This window comes from Macrotis lagotis, chromosome 1 (assembly GCF_037893015.1).
Source record: "Macrotis lagotis isolate mMagLag1 chromosome 1, bilby.v1.9.chrom.fasta, whole genome shotgun sequence".
Classification (NCBI taxonomy): domain Eukaryota; kingdom Metazoa; phylum Chordata; class Mammalia; order Peramelemorphia; family Peramelidae; genus Macrotis; species Macrotis lagotis.
Genome location: NC_133658.1, coordinates 416,594,124 through 416,613,016, shown reverse-complemented (window position 1 = coordinate 416,613,016; position 18,893 = coordinate 416,594,124). Strand labels below are relative to the sequence as shown.

The following is an 18,893-nucleotide window of genomic DNA, read 5'->3' as shown; positions in this document are numbered from 1 at the left end:
CAAAAGCAATTTTTCCATTCAACTTTCCCCCTGAAATTTATCTTTGCAGAAGCCAAGAGTTGTGTAGCCTTTATTTATATGGATGAGCTTTCTGAGATTTTGCAGAACTTTCAAAGCCAAGATTTGATCAGTAGGATTTAAAATGCAGCTCAGCTTGCCAATGGAATTTTAATTTGATGACCCAAAACACATTTTTTTTCCAAGCCTAATATATAGTGTTCAAGAGTTACATGGCTAAGCTGCAGGAAGAAAGAAATGAAGCTTCCTGGGGAATGAAGCATTTAATTTTATGTATTGTTTGATGTTGCAGTCTGAATACATTTTAAAAAAAACCTTCCAGTTTTAAAACCCCAGGTTACTTTGCGGGGAGAGAGTTTGTTACTGGGTGGCTTTGAACATAAAGCTATTTTTAACCAAGAGATTATCCTGGTCAAGCTGAGAATCAGATAATGCAAGGCTGGCTTTATATAGTGCTTTAGATTTTTGACTTGCTGGGGAAGGAATCATGGCTTAAACACCCTTAGGGAACTTCTAGAAAAATTACAATATTGCTCTAGAAGCTCTAAAATAATGCTCCATTTATACACAAGTCGAAAATCTAGAGCTTCCTTACTGAAAACACAGTTGCCCATAGTATCAAAGTTCAGAAAAATGATTTTTAAATGAATTCAAAGTGGTTGGAATAGTAAATAAATAAATTTGAATTAAAAATGAATTTAAAGTTTTTATTTCTGTGTCTGTATATCTCGAGGCACCATAGAGTTGTGAAAAATAGTAATCTAGCATTCATAGCCATTAGATATATAATTATTCTATTTCTCTGAACTCGAATTTCTTAATCTGAAAAACTGAGATAATACTTGTAGTAGTTAATGTTTCAAATTTCCACTCTGTTTTTTCCTCCTGGACTTGCACACTTGCAATCTTATTCCAAAAGTTCTCAGTGTCTAGGGTGTCCTTTGCCATGGATACCTAACCATCCCTTTGATCTCTTCAGTATGGAGCATCCCTCATAAGGTCAGCTCTGTTCTCCCATTGGTGCCTTCCTCCTGAAAGCTCCATTTTGTAGAGGGATCCATTCTCTTCCTTCCCTGTCTGACTCCTGGACTTGAAAAATCACATCTTCTTTCCTTGTCCTTTTTGTCTCCTCTTCTGTGTGTTTTCTTCTTACCTTTTTAGATTGTAAGATCTTTGAGAGGGTAGGGACTCTCCTTTTTATTTGTATTTGATTCTCTAGTCTTAGCATATAGCCTGACTCATAATAATTAGATGCTTGTTTTCTTACTTCCTTCTCTTCTAATGGAGTTATTATCAGAAAAGTGCTTTGTGGACTTTGAAGAAGTGTCATAGAAAGGAGGAGCAATGGTGGTGATGATATAAACAATTTAATTAAACTATTTATTAAGCACCTAAAAGAGGCAATTTGAAACAATGGATAAAGAATTGGTCCTACAGTCAATATTGGCAAAAGCAAGGTTTGAACCTAGGGCTTCCTCCTGTCAAGGCTAACATGCTATCCATTATTGTTGTTAAAGGACTGCAAAAATGTGTATAATTATTATTATTATTATTATCATTGCCACTGTCATAATTATTATTAGATGTGAGTTCCAGGGGCAACTAGGTGGCACAGTGGATAGAGCACTGGCCCTGGAGTCAGGAGTACCTGACTTCAAATCCGTACTCAGACATTTAATAATTACTTAGCTGTGTGGCCTTGGGCAAACCACTTAACTTGTTTGCCTTGCAAAAAACCTAAAAATAAATAAAAAAATTAGATGTGAGTTCCACAAAGGATGGCATCATGCCTTAATTATTTCTATATTTTTCCAAAAGCTGACAAAAGACTCCACATATAATAGGTGCCTTCTATGGACTGTACCTGTGCATTCACTGGCATAGGGAGCTCATGGGTGAGAAAATTCCCTTGCTCAATTAAGGTACAGACCTGCTCTGTAATTTATATTACAGTCTCCAAGAATTGTTTAGAATACTGAAAAGTGACTTGAACCCATGTCCTCTAACTTCACATCCCACATTCCATTAAACCTTCATGCAAATGGAGTGATAAATTGGTGAGGAAGAGGTTGTTTAGATTAAGATGAGTGGGGCAAACTTCAGAATAGGGAGATATAGTCCCAGTTGGGTCTTGAATAATGTATAGGAACCAGATGGGAAGAAGAAAAGAGGAAAGGGCTTTCTAATTGGGGAAAATAATTAGCAGGAGCAAACACAATAAATGCAGATAAGAATTCATTCAACAAACATCCTTCAGACACGTGTTCTGTCCAGAGCTATGTAGTAGATATTAGAAGAAATAACAGTTTAGTTGCCATAGGGTAGCGCAGGATCTTATGTAACTGTACCAGAATAGAATAGAACATTTGGTTTTGGACCTCCCTGCCCATTGGCATTAACTCTCACATGATCCAGGAACTGAAATACTCTGCCAGTTCAATGTCCCATGGGCTTGTTCTGCCACTTTCAACACTCTTATCCCTCAAGCTCAAACACTACTGGAGGAGAAAGGGGAAGGGAGGCAGTGATGAATGCCTCAGCTTCCTTTACCCTCAGGGGACTTTTTGTTTGTCCCCCCCCCCTTTTTTAAGGTTTTTGCAAGGCAAATGGAGTTAAATGGCTTGCCCAAGGCCACACAGCTAGGTAATTATTAAGTGTCTGAGATCAGATTTGAACCCAGGTACTCCTGACTCCAGGGCCGGTGCTTTATCCACTATGCCACCTAGTGGCCCCATCCCCCCTTTCTTTTCAACAGCTTTTCTTTTAAAAACCCAGTTCAAAAATGGATATAGACCAGGTGGACAGAAACTGTAAATTAATTTTCCTTAATGTTGTCAGTAGACCTACAGGGTACCCTGCACAAGAAGAGTTGCTTTTGGTTTTTTGTTTGTTGGTTTATTTGTTTTTTACAGGGAAGACATTTTCATTTCCATAACAGTCTCTGGTCTCATCCTTTCACTTTGCACTAAGATCCTCTTAGACCTGTTACATTTACTGTGTCAGTTGCTGGTCCATTCTGATAGCCTATAGAGATGCTCTAGAATGGTGGTGTCAAACTCAAATAAAAATCCACTAAACTGTACATAAGGAACCCTATGGCTGCATAGTGACTTAGATATTACATAAAACATATTAGCCATGTCTATTTTTCTTAAATTGTTTAATATTTTCCAGTTTATATTTTGTTTCTGTTTAACATTTTTGCTCTGGAGACTTAGGTTAGAATCTTGATTTTTCTATTTTTTTTACTGCATGACCTCAGGCAAGACACAACCTCTTTTGACATCATTGAACCCATAGGATTAGGCTCTATGAAGGATAGGGTTAAGTCTCCTATAGTCTGACTTGTATTGCCTCTATGGATTTGGCAGATCATTTAATCTTTCAGTGTCCCCAGGCAGTTCTCTTAGACCACAAGGTGTAGAGTATTTGCTTTCCTGTTTTGAAAGGAATTCCATAGGAATGGGCCCCCTATGGCCTCAGCAGGTTGAATACTCTTGGTCTAGAATAAGGAAGCAGATAATTCCATTCTTCTGTGTCCTATCAGAACAAAGTTGGAATATAATGTTCTCTTCTGAAAACCATATTATTGGAAAGGCATATATGAGCTTTGGCATCTGGAGAAGAGAGGCTAAGATAGTGAGAGGACTAGAGTATGCAGTATGATCATAGGCAGTTGAAAGAGCTCTGGATGCCTTAGGGAAAGAAGACAAGCTAGCTAAAACATGAAAGAAGGAAAAACTGGGAATTATAGGTAGAAGTTGCAAAAAGGCAGATTTCAATTCTTTGTAAGAACAAATTGCCAAATAATTAGGTCTGCTCAAATATGAAATATGCTGCTTTAGAGATAACTAGATGATGCAGCGACAGGAAGACCTGAATTCTAATGTGGTCTCAGATATTTATTTGCTTAGTATGATCCTGGGCAAGTCATTGACCTCTACCTGACTCAGTTTCCTCAACAACAAACTCTAAAATGTGAAAGACCTCCTAGGCTTATTGGGAGAATCAAATGACATATTTATATCAGGATGAAATCTTACATTCTTCTGCCTATTGTTACTAGCTCTGCTCTCTGGGGCAAATAGACCAAGTCAAATTCTAATTCCAGATGACAGCCTTCCAGATATTTGAAGAAAACTATCCTGCCTCACGGAATCTAATTATCTCCATTCCTAATTCCCTCAACAAACCCTGGAGGAAGGGGAGACAGTGTAGGGAACAGTGCAAGGGGAATGGGTAGAAAAGAAATAAAAGTGGTGGACTTGGAATTTGGCTAGCAGTTCTGTTTGACTGAAGCATGTATGAAGTGGGAATAGTGGGATATAAGGCTTGGAGAAGGATTGGTAGGAACTACATTGTAGAGAGAGGGCTCCAGCAAGGGAGTTTTGGACTTTGTTCTATAGGTGTGGGATTAGAAGGTTTTTGTTTTCCTTGAGAATGTCTGGTGTCATAGTTAAATACCAAGTTTCTGCTCTCTTTAGTTTTCTACCTTTTTTCCTTCTTAAACTTTCCAACAAGAGGAGATATTGCCCAAGAGCCCCTCCTCTCTTTTACATTCTAAATTTTGGATTTGTTTATGAGGTTCATGTCTCAATACTAGGTTTTGGCCAGGAGTTAGTTAAGATAAATGGGAAAGGGGAAACCAGTCAAGGATATGGAAGCTGTCTGAATCATTGAGCTCTCTTGTATCCCAGACAGATATCTCACTGTGAGAAAAATCTTAAAAGTGGCACAGAGCCCAAGGGCCTCCTATAAGGTTGTCTCAGCTTTCACCTTAAAGTGGCTGATAATGATGTCAGCCTTTTTCTTAATATCTGTATTATTTTAACTTCTGGTACAGATTTGTGTAAGAAAAGCTACTAAATTATTTACACACTTTCATCCAATGATCCCATTTAGGGGACTTATAACCCAAGAAAGTCAATGATAAAAGTGTCCCCCATTTACAAAATAATCATATTTCTTTTTGAATAAGAGGAAAAAAAGCATATGCCTACTAATTGGTGAATGGATAAACAACTTATAGTTTGTAAATGCAATAGAATATTATTACACCATAATTAAAATAAACAGAGGAAAGAAGACATAACCCAGAGAACACAATTTGCATTATTATAGTTGTTTTATAACATTAAAAGACAATAAAATTCAGATCAAATATTTTTATCCAGTCTTGCCTTGCATTTCTTTAGAATCCTTTAGAATGAGGAACCTTTTTTCCTGCCATGGGCCATTTGGATATTTATAGCATCATTCACCAGTTGTATTTGATCAAACATTTAATTTATTCACCCCTTAAAAACTCCTAGATTTTTTTTTTGAATTTAGAGTCCTGCCTGCTGTTGCCTTGGCAATGCCAAATCAATACAAAGGATTGGAGGTTACCCACCCCTGCTTAGATGATGATCTCAAATGTTTGAGATAACTTTAATACTTTTGACTACACCAGTTTGTTCTTGAACTTTATTGTTTGTGACATATTTGTGAATCTGAATTATCAGTGGTTGCTTATGATAAAAATAAAAATCATTGTGGAATAGTGAATGAGGGTGGTCGTGTCCAGTCTGTTTCCATGATCTGAGAAGTTGTGCATATATTTGATTAGTAAGCAATTGTAACTATTCTAGAATTAAACAAAATTTTTTCAAGTTATATTATTTTTTTCAAGTGGCTAGAGGTTGTTAGGATATAAATACTTATTAAGTAGTTTGGATTTATTTTAATTAATAAAGCCATTATATATTTCTTTTGACTGAGAAGGTTGTGAAAAACTTAAGGAAATAATAAGGAACCTCTGGTCTAGAGGTTATAAAATGGCTTTCAGGTTTATGTGCTTGCCTTCTCTATCAAATGAAAAGTTATTAATAAAATCACAGTAGCCTAGGAGGACCCAGTTAGAAAAATCCCTGGTATTCAGACAGAGGTTTGATTTTTCTGCCCTAATTTTAAGATTTTTGTGTATTTCTAGCCAAACCCTATTCTCTATATTTTGGACAAAAATTAGTATACAGGAAATAAGTAGATAAAATAAGTGATCAGAGTATATTATCATTTTTTTTGAACTGGCAAGGGAAGGGGAATTGGGGAAAGAACAGACATTTTGTTTTTGCTTCCTTCAGTTATTGAAGAGATTAGAACAACCAATAGTTTCAGACCAAGTTTAGGCAAGGGAAGGGGAATTGGGGAAAGAACAGACATTTTGTTTTTGCTTCCTTCAGTTATGGAAGAGATTAGAACAACCAGTAGTTTCAGACCAAGTTTAGTTCAGTTCATTTTGTTCTAAGATGCCAGTAAAACCTTTTGGCTCTCCCCAGTCTTTCCCTTTTCTTTTTTAAGTATCTCCTTTTGGTTTCTATTGTCATTTGCTTTTTTTTCATCTGTTGCACCTGTGTTGCCTATTATTTCTACCCAACACTCTTTAAATTCCAGTGAGGGCTGGGGATGCTGTCTCTCTACTGAAGCTGCTGCTCAGTTCTTGCAATCTTCACCAGTTCTCAGTTTATCTCTTGCAGATTAGATGTGTTTCTTTTAAGTACTCCCTGATGTGACTAAAGGCCTCTTTCCTTTCATTTTCAAAAAGACAGAGACTTAAGACTGGAAAGATGCTTCCTCTATTTCACTTTCTCGAGACCTTGGCTCTGAGGTTTGTTATCCATTAGATGGGAGGTAGGAGAGGTATTCGCTCTTTGTTCTAACATTCTTTCTAATTTAAAGCTTCAGTTAGTGACCCCACTGTTACCTAGGTGACTGTTCATTTAAATTTCCCAGCTTCCTTTAGGAATCTTATGCAAATGATTGCCTGGGAATTAAGCCATTGATGTAATCTATGCTCTGGAATAAGTCCTTAGTCTTATTCAAAGCCTTCTTCCATGTTATAGAATCATTTACACCTGAAGTTTTCTAACTTTTACATTTCATTTTCTTTACTCTTGCCCCTTTAGACCTTCAGCTTTTCTAATGTTTAAATGGGGCAATCACTTATATCTATATTAATTATTTGAAATAAATTCACTTATTTCAATAAATTCAAAGTAAAAATGAAAGATTTAAATGTACCAATGTTCTTCTTTTGCACAAAAAGTAATAATACTGTCTCTTTTATGTAGTGCTTTATAATTTACAAGCATGAGGTTGTTACTACATGTACTATTATACTAATTCTACAGCTTGCTCATGAGCTAGCTCTCTCACTCCCCACATTTTTGCTTGTGACTTTTCTTGAAGCCGTATGTCATTGAACTAGGACTCAAATGCAGGTCTTCTGATTACAAGCACTGTTTTTTCCTTTTTTTTTGAATTTTACAATTTTTCCTCCAACCTCACTTCCTTCCCTCCACCCCCCACAGAAGGCAGCCTGTTAGTCTTTACATTGTTTCCAATGCTATATATACATTGATCAAAATTGAATGTGTTGAGAGAAAAAAAATCATATCCTTAAGGAAAAAATAAAATGTAAGAGATAGCAAAATTACATAATATATAACATTTAAAAATTAAAGATAATAGTCTTTGTTTTTTTTGTTTAAACTCCACAATTCTTCCTTTGGGTGGTATTCTCCATCACTCTAAAATTGTCTCTTGACTGTTACACTGATGAAATGAGCAAATCCATTAAAGTTGATCATCATCCCCATGTTACTGTTATGGTAGACAATGTTCTTCTAGTTCTCTACAACTTTCAGCATCAGTTCATGCAAATCCTTCCAGGCTTCTCTGAATTTCCATCCCTCCTGGTTTCTAATAGAACAATAGTGTTCCATGACATACATATATCACAATTTGTCCAACCATTCCCCAATTGATGGACATTTGCTCAATTTCCAATTCTTTGTCACCACAAACAGGGCTGCTCTGAATATTTTTGTATAAGTGATGTTTTACCCTTTCTCATGATCTCTTCAGGGTATAAACCCAGTAATGGTATTGTTGGATTGAAGGGTATGCACATTTTTATTGCCCTTTGGACACACATTGTTTTTTAACACACTTTGGTGCCTCTCTAGTTCAGTCTTGTTCTCCCTCTTCGTGACCCAGTTTGGGGTTTTCTTAGCAAAGATACTGGAGCAGTTTGTCATTTCCTTCTCCAGTTCATTTTACAGTTGAGGAAACTGAGGCAAATAGTATTACATGACTTTCCTGGGATCATACTGTTAGTAAGTGAGGTTAGATTTGAGTTCAGGTCTTCTTGACTCTAGGTTTGCTGCTCTGTCGGACCCTATGCCCACCTAGCTGCCACCTGTCAGTCATCTGTGAAAGACATTATAGGAGTGGATGCTATTATTTGATGGATAACTGCACTTGAAAGACTTCCAATTTGAAGATTCTGTTATATTATGTTTCTAAGATTCTAAGCTTTTAGATTTCTGATTGAAAATTTCTAAAATGTTTTGGAAAAATCAATTTGAAGTTTATATAAAATATCATAAGCCTGATTAAAATCTTCTCAAATCTGGTTAAGCTGTACTTCTATCAAGTTAACAACACAACAAGCATTTGTTAAGTAATACTTGCCTGCCAGGCCCTGTGTTTAGTTCTGGGAATATAAATACAAGGAAGGAAGAAAGACAATCCCTGCCTCCAAAGAGCTTACCTTCTAATGGAGAAGATAACAAAACAAAGGAAACTTCCAGGTAAGAGCAGATCAGGGAGAGAGATAGCTGAGATAGAATGAGTAATCTTGGAGTAAGCACAGTGGGGAAAGAAGTCTAAAAAGTCAGAAGCAGATCCTAGGTAGGACCTAAATGATGTTGGTCTGTATGCTTTCTTTAAAATTGATATTCTAGGGGCGGCTAGGTGGCGTAGTGGATAGAGCACCTGAGTTCAAATCTGGTCTCAGACACATAATAATTACCTAGCTGTGTGGCCTTGAGCAAGCCACTTAACCCCATTTGCCTTGCAAAAACTAAAAAATATATATTAAAATTGATATTCTAAGACCATAAGAGTAGATTTTTCCATAGTGAGAAGAATTCTTCAGAGCATGGTAGAGGAAGAAGTCCAAAAGGAGTGGGATCCCAGGGAGAAATATTGAATTTCTATTTTACTAGAATTATATATCTAGCATTGAATCACTGATGTCAGTGCGCACAGGGTCTGGTACTTATCTCTTTGTGTCCTTTACCTAAGACCAAAGTCAATCTTGGGGTGACTATCTCCAGTGAGATGAAACTTCTCTTTTTTCATAGGAATTAGTTTAACTCCCCTAAGTCTTGGGGTTCTCTAAAAGCAATAGGTTCATAAAAAATCAATGAGGGCAGAAATTTTTGCTCCCCCCCCGGGAGAGCTGAATGGTAGGATTATATCTGCAATACTAAGGAAAAATTAGCAGATATAGTTGATGGCTAAAGGTGATGATCGCTGGCTTTCTCACATAACACACACACACACACACACACACACACACACACACACATACACACATCTTTGTAATATTTATTGCACCATTAAATTTTTTACTTAGCAGATGTCAGTAAAATTTAATTTTATGATTTCATTTGAATAGGGAGGGGTCTTTCAAAAGAGATGAACAAAAGCTTATAGGAAAAGTTTTCTTCAATTTAATAAACTAGGTTAGGAGCTCAAAGCTAGGTATCTAAAGGAAAGAAAGATACTAAAGAAATGGGAAAAACTTGGACCTTATTAATAAAAAATAAAAGGTAATTGAGAGAATATCATAACTACCAACCTATATGCCCACTTTCCTTTCTACTCACATTTTTATATAAGAACTATCTCTTCACAAAATGAGGACATCCTAAATAAGATTATTAGTTGGGAGCCTTCAATCTTTTGGAAGTGATATTGTACAAATAGACCATATCTCTAACTTCACTCAATTATCCAAAAGATGGAGAAAATACAAGTTATCCCACTTTTTATTATTTAGAATATTAAAAATGTATGTGGTAGAGGAAAACAGCTACTGAAGGACTCTCCTTCTTGCATAAAAATTATTCAAGATTATTTGAAAGATTTAACAGAATTTTGTCTAGAGAGTCTGCAATCACAGATATCAAGAAAGACATTGAAATGGGGAGACATTTCACTATGGTTTTTACCACTTTGGAGGTACAAAATACAAATTGAAAAAGAGAGAAATCCTTAAGATGTTTGTTTGCAGGTAGATAGGTAGGGTAATTGTTGGTCTTTGTGTTTCAAGAGGACCTTGTCATCAAATATATGATGACAAGACTTGAATGTTAAGTTGTAGTGAGGCGAATGTTGCCCAATGACATCCTTCTCCCTGATCACCCCTCGGCTTGATTTGATAGGAAACAGGACTTCTGGTGAATCCTCTTTGCAAACAATGTGCTGTTGTACCAGCTTCTGAAACATTCCAGAACATTCTGGAAGATAACTATAAATACTCAAAAGTTTTGCCTAGCCATCTCATAGGAAAAATGAAGTAGATGAAGAATATCTATTTTTAATCTTATGACATGCATTTAAATAGTTTACCTGGAGAGCTATTCATCTCTCTCTCTCTCTCTCCCTCTCTCCCTCTCCCCCTCATTCCCTCTCTCTCTCTGGATGACACATGGGTCACTAAATGGACTGAGATATCACCTGGAGGAAAAGAGGCAATAGATTAGTATTAGGAAATTAAAATTTCTTTAATGACCCTGCTAGAACTATAGCATTTAAATATAACTAAAAATAAGTATCCCTCAAGGGAGTGGAGAAAGCATCACAGGTGTGAGCAACTTTCAATGTATTTGAAGACCTATTTTAAGTGCTGTCATCAGAGAAGTACAAGATTGAACAGTGTTTGTCCTTCATTTTCAAAGAAGACCTTGACATCAGGGAGGCGATGCCATGAGAAGCACATGAATTGGATTTGAGTGAGGGGGATGCTGTGCTAAGTCACCAGCCTCATTTTCTCTTCCAGAGTCATCTGGGTCCAACGGGCAGATATGAATCAAGATGACTGTGCATGTGAGGATGGTTTGTCTAAATAGTACCAGTTTCTGATTTCTTGTTCCTTGTACCAAGTAGTGGTCATCACTTATGATAGAAGAGAAAGGGAAACTGTTGGGCAAAGCCAGCTTGATTAGTCATGTGCGTTCCGGTCCCTCCCTCTCTTTTTGTCCACATCCTTCTTTCTATCAAGAACTTCAACAAAAGGGCAAAAGTTGTGTGAGGATAGAAGGTCCATGTGCCCCAGCTTAACTATGATTAGTACCCTGGTACTGGTCTGGAAACAGAAAAAGTTAAAGCTAATGACTAAAATGAGACTTGGGGAATTTAATGTGGATTTTAATTATCTTTCCTATGCGACTTGCCCAAGGTCACACAGCTAGGAACAGTCAAGTGCCTGAGGTCGAATTCAAACATCCTCCTGAATCCAGGGCCAGTGCTTTATACTGTGCCACCTATTGGCCCCCAAGATTGAACAATAATATAGTTTAATCATATAATAAGATTAATAGATAAAAGACCTATATGCTCCTGATATTAGAAGAAAGTAGGAAAAGGGCCTCATTGCATTAAGTAGACTTACTCTAGAAAACTTCTAAGAGAATATGAACAAAGGATGGGAAGTCATGAGTCACTATCTGCATCATTCAAGGGAGCATCTAAGTTGAATCTAACACAGAAACATATAAATGAGTATTTTAAGGGTCATATAACTTGTGCATTTTCTTACTTCCTATCTTTCTATTCCAAGGAAAATATATTCATTAAGGTGTCAGGGCATCAAAGACAGCATGGTGCAATGGAAGGAGCCATAAACCCTGGGATTCCTTGACCTGGGACCTTAGTCTTACCCAACCAGCTCTTTGTTCTTAGGTAATTCTCATCTCCTTTCTGGGCTTCTGTTCCTTCATCTTTAAAAAGAGGTAGTTGAACTAGGTGACCTACAGCTAAATACTTGGCCTCTTAACAATACAATTCTTTTATTGTCTAAAGTTCCTAAACACTGTGCTATGTGTTATCTTATTATTGTTTTCATGTATTTCAAATGAGACAAGTCTTGTAGAGTGGTAGATAATGAAATTTAGAACTTCTGAGTTTCATGCTTCTGTCATTTATTACTTAGCCCCTTCTTTCTCTCAGCCTCAAATGGTTTATCTGCAAGAATAATATCTGTTCTTGCCTTCTTCAAAAAATCATTTTGAATATCAAAAGAGATAATGGGTATAACATCCCTTAACTGCAAAATGTCATACAAATGTCAGCTATTATTTATTAAAGAAGTCAGCTTATGATCATCCATGATAATGGATGATAGGAATAGAACAGATAATTAAAATCCACGTTAAATCCCCAAGTCTCATTTTAGTCATTAGCTTTAACTTTTTCTGTTTCCAGACCAGTACCAGGGTACTAATCATAGTTAAGCTGGAGCACATAGCCCTTCTATCCGCACACAACTTTTGCCCTTTTGTTGAAGTTCTTGATAGAAAGAAGGATGTGGACAAAAAGAGAGGGAGGGACCGGAAGGCACATGACTAATCAAGCTGGCTTTGCCCAACAGTTTCCCTTTCTCTTCTATCATAAGTGATGACCACTACTTGGTACAAGGAACAAGAAATCAGAAACTGGTACCATTTAGACAAACCATGCTAGTTGGAATTGAAATCCAACTTCATCATTTATTCCTGCAGATTTGATAAATAAAGCATGTGGCTTTGAAGCACATAGCTTGAGATCCACCAGAATACTTGTTAATACCCCATATGCCAAATGGATATCATGATGGTTAGAGGGGAAGAAGGAAATGACAGTACTATTTATTGTGGCATATGGCAGCTTTGTACCTCTCAGACTCACCTAGTCTTTCCTCTTTGCTTACCCTCTCTTGCCACATAGTTTTACCACCATCTGAAGGCTGATTCAATCCAAGATACCTTATCTTACTCTCCCAGACTTTATTATTTTAAATGTATCTTCCTTAATATCTCTAATAACAGTGCATTCAATGGATTTAGGTGGTTATTATAAGTCTGTCATTATGAGCACAGGGTCTCAAGATATTCTCCTATAGGTATGCCAAGATATTACTTAAACTTTCTTCTGTCTCTGGCACATCACAGTGTCCCATTCTCTACTCCGCTGGCAGTAGTGCTCAGCATCCATTTAACTCTGAGGATCATCGTATACTATGTTTACATTATTCTCTATCTAATACAAATTAATATTTTGAGTTCTTAGTGAAAATACCCAGGACACTGGGAAGACCTCTATGAATTAATACAGAGAGAAGTGAACAGAATTAGGAAACTATCTATATAAACATAGCCTTATAGAGAAAAAAAAACTTTGAAAAACTTTAGAATACAAAAGAATACATTTCACCTCTTGCCACTATGGTCATGAACTTAAAATAAAGAAGACATATATATCTAGACATGGCCAATATGGGGATTTGTTTTACCAGATTATACATACCAGAATTATCGTTCTGAATTGTTGTACCTGATTTCTGAGAATGAAACAACCATAAGCGGTTGTCTGCTAGCATAACCAGCATCAGTGCACCCTGAATAGTGTGAAACTCAGAAGTCTTTAGGCATCCAACCACTGCTTACCCATCAGTGAGTGACTCAGGGATAAACTGTGAAAGGATGACTTGCTCTCCCATCAAGGAGTTACGGGAGGGGGGGACCTAGATTTGGCTAAGCTCTTGGAGGTTTACTATATTACTAGGACAAAGGTAGGCCATTTGCAATGAGTGGAAATTCAGCATCATGCAGCAGATCACTTTAAACTGATTTTCCATCTATTGTCATCTGTAATATTGGCACCTTGGTATTAGTGATGAATTTTGTCAAAGCCAACTCTAATTTTTTTTATTTTTTGACTTAATCTTACCTTGGTTTTGACCTTGTAATGTTTTCTATGTAGGAAATACATATATAGGACAGAATTTTGTTTGCATCTGGTGGGATGTTGTGGTTGCTTATCCCATAACAACATCAAACCTGCACTGCATAGATAAAACATTTTTATCATGAGTATCAATACCTGAAATTTCATATCTTTAATGCAATGCTGATGGAGTTTTCATCTGATAGTTTGACATAGAAAGTGAGACTCTTTTTATGGATAGAAGGGAACTTGAAAGATACTTCTAGTCATCTCATCTACTTCCTGATAAAACAATACTTAATATTCCAGTTTGCTTAAGTATCAATCCTAAATTTAAAAAAGGTCAAGGTTAGTGTTGCTTCACTATTATAATTGTTTATGAATATTTGTATGTCACTTTCCCCCAAAGTGTATAGACTAGTTTTAAAAATCCAAATTAATGAAATCTAACTAAATATTTGACTATTAAAAATAATAAATTACAAAAAGAAGTGATAATGTATTTGGAAGTATATTATGGACCAGTAGTGTGAAACTCAAATGTAAACAGATCTCCGCTGATGGCAATATTGACTAAGACAATCACAAATTAACATTACTCGTAATTTCAGTTATTTTGTTAAACATTTCACAATTATGTTTTAATCTGGTTTTATCTGAACTTGCCAACCAAACATCTTTTCTATAGGCCACAAGGACAAAAGGAATAGATTCAGGAGGTCAGAAAACAGATCACAAACCTGGACTGGAGACATGGTGATGTTGGAGTCACTTCAGTTATTTCAGTAAAAAGTAGCTCAAAAACATCAGGTAATGAGCATTTTTCTTGGCTTGATGGAAATGTATTGTTCCAAAGAATCTATGAGGATAATTCATAATCCATAAATAGGAATTTCTTAAATAAAAAACATTATGGAGAAAAGTGATTGTTTTACCTTAGAATTTCTGAAAGAGAAGAGGATAACTAGACACAGGCATGCTATGTAGAACATATAGTTGAGGGCAAGTTCCCATAGTCTAAAATTCTACAGGAGAAGCCAGCTCAGGAGGGAATGGAAGGTCCTCAAGATTGAAATTTCAAAGATATAATTAGAAATAATCACCATGAGGAGGCAAAGGAAGCTCTGTCTTAATCTATCAGGTACCAGGTATTTATTACTTATTATTAGATTTTAAAAAGACATACGGACAATTAAAGACCTGAAACAGAATTATTCAAAAACAATCCTGTAAGAATAGTGTTGAATGATAAAATTCAGAGTGAGCTGAGGCTGCCTTAGGAATGCTAAAAATAAAAAAAGATTTACCCCCTTATTAGAGCTACATTTAAACAAAGAAAAGGATCAAAGGAAAGATAGGATTTCAGCTTGAGGAGGATGGTATGATGATAACAGATGCAGAGAAGGTTGGACTTCTCAATTCCTATTTTGATACTGTTTTCCTGCCAAGGCAAATGACCTTTAGCCTGAGAAGGAGAGGCAAAAAATATCAACTAGGAGCCAGTACTCAAGATAAGTAAGATGATGATAAATGAGAACACCTTGGTCTTTTTTTTGATGAACTCAAATCACAAGGGACCAAAGAACTAAATTCTATAGGAATGTAAAAACTCAGATATGATTGCTGAGGCACTGTCAGTGATATTTGGAAGATAGCTTTGAAAGGGAGAGGAACTCCTGGTCTGGAGAAAGAAAAATGATGCCTAAATTTAAAAAAAATTGTGAAGCCTAGTAGCTACAGGCCAGTGATCTTCATGTTGAGTCCTTACAGAGTTTTAGAATATATTATTAAATGAAGGATTGTGGTTATATAATTATAATGGAATATGTTTAGACTGTAAGAGATATTAGATGATGAAGAATTTGGAAAAACATAGGAAGACCAGTATGGATTGATGCAGAGAAGTAAGCAGAACCATAGTAATAATATACATAGTTACTAAAATAATACAAATAAAAACAAAAAAAGGCAATTAAACACTGATTTATTTTAATTACCAATTTCAGTTTCAGAGAACTGATGAAGAACAACATCTCCCACAATACTCATGAAGAAGTATGAATTCAAAAGAGATATATGCTATCAGATCACAAAATCCCAAAAGTTGGAAATTGGAAGGGAATTTAGGAGTCGTCTAGCCATATATATATATATATATATATATATGTGTGTGTTTGTGTGTATGTGTGTATGTGTGTGTATATATATATATACACACACACACTCTAAAAACATTCCAACTTTAGCATGGTCAACAGTTGGATTATTCAGGTTCTGTATCAAAGAATGCAATTACCTCCTGAGGCAGGTCATTTTTGGACAGTTCTACTTAGAAAATTGTTTCAACTGTAAGCCTAAATATGACTCTTTGCAACGTCCTCTCACTACTTTTTGTTCTGCTTTCTGGGGCCACAAAAAATGAATCTAATCCTTTTTCATTTGACAATCCTTCAGATACATGAGAAGAGCTATCATTTTTTTCCTTCTCCATATTCTACTTTCCTTTGGGCTCCATTTGTTCCCATTTTTTTGGATGCTCTACAAATGATTAGGTCATGTGTTGGCTACTTTTGATAAATTTCTTTCCCATTAGGTTCAAGGAGGATGGGGGGATGATATAAGGAGAAATGGTTGAGAGAAGAAAAAAGTAGTCATAACACTTTAAAGTGATACAGTTAGTAAACATCTGGAAAAAAAAGAAGAAATAACCACAAAGAGTCAGTATTATTTCATTAAGAATTAGTAATACCAGGGGTGACTAGGTGGCACAGTGGATAGAGCACTGAACCTGGAGTCAGGAGTCCAGCCTCAGACACTTAATAATTACCTAGCTGTGTGGCCTTGGACAATCCACTTAACCCCATTGCCTTGCAAAAAAAAAAACTAAAAAAAAGAATTAGTAATACCAAACAAAACTTTTGACAAGGTCAAAGAGTTGGATATTGAAGCAGTGTTATAGATATTCAATCCAGCTCTGGTTTAATGATTGAATGCAAAGAGTAATTAATGGATTATTGTCAGTTTGGTTAAAAGTCTTTAGTGGCATGCTCTGGTATCTGTCATTGGCCTTGTGCTATTTTACATTTCTTTCACTAACTTAAATGAAAGGCATAGATGGCGTGTTTACCAGAGTTGTAAATGATACAAACTTGGAAAGTGAAACTTTGCATAACTGTTATGATCCCAAGAGATCTTGAATCTTGCAAGGCTAAAACATGGAGCTTAATTTAATGAGATGAAATTCCATGGAGGTAAACATAAAGCCCTATATATTTGGGTAAAAAAGCAACAAAACAGCTTCACAATTATAAGATGGGAGAATCATATATTGGTAGTTGAAAAAGATTTAGGGGGAGCTAGTCTGTTGATCAAAAGGTTAAGATGAGTTAACACAAACAATAAAAAAGTAAAAAATCCAATGTGATTTCTAGATTATATTAAGAGAAAGATAATATTTTGAATGAGGGAGATTATATTCTTCTAAATCCTGCCTTGGTCAGACTACATTTGAGGCCTTGTTTGCAGTTCTGGGCGCATATTTCGATAAAGATCCTTGATAAAACTGAGAATGACCCAGAAGTTATTCCATATGAAGATCAGTTGAAAGGATGAGACAAGTTTAGCTTTAGGAAGAGAAAATGTGTAGAGTATGTGTGTGTGTGGTGTGTGTGTAAGTGTTCTGTATATGTTTGTGTGTGTTGTATGTACTGTATGTGTGTTTGTTGTGTTTGTTTTGTATTGTATATTTGTGTGCTTGTGCACATTTATTGAGTTGAAGATGGAAGAGATCAACCTCAAAATGGTTGCCATGGAAAGGAGAGATTAGATTTGTTCTTTCCTCAGAGGGCAGAATTAGGAGCAAAACAATTTTTTAAAAAATAATTAAGTACCTACTCTATAGTATAGTATATAGAGCATCAGGGAGACAGGAGTTCAAACTTTGCCTCAGGCACTTACTGACCCAGTGATCCTGAACAAGTCAAACCTACCTTCATCACCTTTTCTTTAAAAACTGGTTAAAATAGATGGCCTCTAAGATTCATTACAGCTTTAAATCTTTGATCCAGTGTTCTTATGAAGACATTAGACTAGGCAGTGAAGCTGCAAAGATGGGAAGTTGTAGAGAGGCAGATCTGAGCTATATGTAAAGAAATATTTCATAACAATTAAGAGATTTCTCAAAAGGATATGGTCTGAGCCAAGAAATAGTAAGTTTCTCCCCACCCTATCCCATCCCACCTTTTGATCTTACAGAGATGATATATGATCTTTTCATGGAAATATCAAAGACTATGCTTATCAGGCACTTTTCAATTTTGAGAGTGTGTAATGATTATACTGTATTCAAGATATTGTGATATGTTACCAAGAGACCCTATCTTATTAACGTGTTTGCCTTTCAGCCTTATCTGAATTCCTTTAAAACTAAACATGGGGAACTGTAGAATGTGAAAACTAAAAAGGGCCCCCTTCATTTTTAGGCCAGTTAATTAAAGCCACAAAGGAGGATGTGAAGTTCTAAGATCAAAGGAATTGACTATCTCCTGATCTCTAATCTAGAGCCCTTTTCACTGCATGTTATATGACCTCTTTTCATATGTTTCATATCTATATATTCATATATGTATGTATTTATGTATATATTTTTATATATTTAACTTTTTTTCATTTACTACCTCATTAAAGCTGGTGGCTATTGAAGAGTGACTGCAGTTCCCTAAACAAACCCCCTTTAGCTTTATCAGAGGGTTTAGATTGTGATGGGTACTTGACTACTTTCCCCTAACCTCCTATTCTAGGTAATCTAATAATTGTCTTCCCTTTAAGCATTTGGCAACAATTAGTAAGTACCTCAACTGAGGGACTCAGGGAGCGTCCCCCCTTTCATAGCCTTCACAACATGTAGCACTTAGAAAAATAATAGGTCCAATAACTGAAAGAAAGCATTGTCTGACAGCCAATAATATTTTAAGGCCATTTATCCCACGGGGAGACCTAGGAACCAAACCCCAACTGTGGGGCATGTAGGAACAACAGCTGCAGCCACTGTGACTTATTAA

The 18,893-nt window shown here is 36.0% G+C and overlaps 1 protein-coding gene across 7 annotated transcripts in view; it reads left to right on the top strand.

Annotated features, from left to right (window-relative positions):
* CLMN (calmin) overlaps positions 1-18,893 on the top strand; it is a 151,427-nt gene that overhangs the window by 15,835 nt on the left and 116,699 nt on the right. Inside the window, exon 2 of one of the 7 annotated variants that reach the window (XM_074213011.1) lies at positions 14,522-14,643. The exons of the other annotated variants lie outside the window; for them this stretch is intronic. The gene's annotated coding sequence lies outside the window, so the exon portion shown is untranslated. The remainder of the gene's footprint in view (positions 1-14,521; positions 14,644-18,893) is intronic. 7 annotated transcript variants of the gene reach the window in all.